We start from the raw sequence: 766 nt of genomic DNA, 5'->3' as shown, positions 1-766 counted from the left end.
AGATTTTTTTTGAACCGCCGTTTCTCCTCATTTCATATAAGGATAAACAAAAAACAACAAAAGATACTGACAATCAAAGTAAAAACAAATAAAACAAACGCAAAGTAAATCAAAGTAAAAATAGATAAAACATGAAATGAAATAAACTAAAACAAAATATATCTGTATGAAAATAAGAAAAAATCCAAAGAAAATAAGAATAAACACAGAAAAAAACAAGTGAAAATAAAGCATAAAAAAGAAGATGAAAGAAAAATAAAAAGATAATGAAAAATAATGAAAAATTAAAAATAATGGTAATGACACAAAATAAATAAAGTAAAAGGAGTGTAAAAACACAGAAGAAGAAAAAAATAACATACAAAAAAATGAAAGAAAATAGACATAAAAAAACAACAACAACAAAAGAAAATCAAACAAGGAAAAAAAATCCACAAGAAAAATCAAACTTAAAAGAAAAAAACACACACACACAAATAAAAAAAACACAATAAAAAAACGAAACTAAACAAATAAATACAAATCAAACAACAAAAACAACAAAAACGCAACAAAAAAAAGCTAAAAAAAAGACAAGAAGAAAACCCCAGAATGAAAGAAACGTGTCGCTCCCTTTGCACGAAGCGAGCGTGAAAATGGGAGACGCTCTGATAAGCTGCTTGGCGAGGCTTTGGGGCCAACGCTTTTAAAATGTTTACGTACATCTTGGGTCGCACATCTTTCAACATTTTTCTGGTCCGACACCTACTGGGAGCGGCTTGGTGAA

Source organism: Penaeus monodon, chromosome 20 (genome assembly GCF_015228065.2).
Source record: "Penaeus monodon isolate SGIC_2016 chromosome 20, NSTDA_Pmon_1, whole genome shotgun sequence".
In the NCBI taxonomy this organism is placed as follows: Eukaryota; Metazoa; Arthropoda; class Malacostraca; order Decapoda; family Penaeidae; genus Penaeus; species Penaeus monodon.
Note: the sequence above shows the minus strand (reverse complement) of the source record.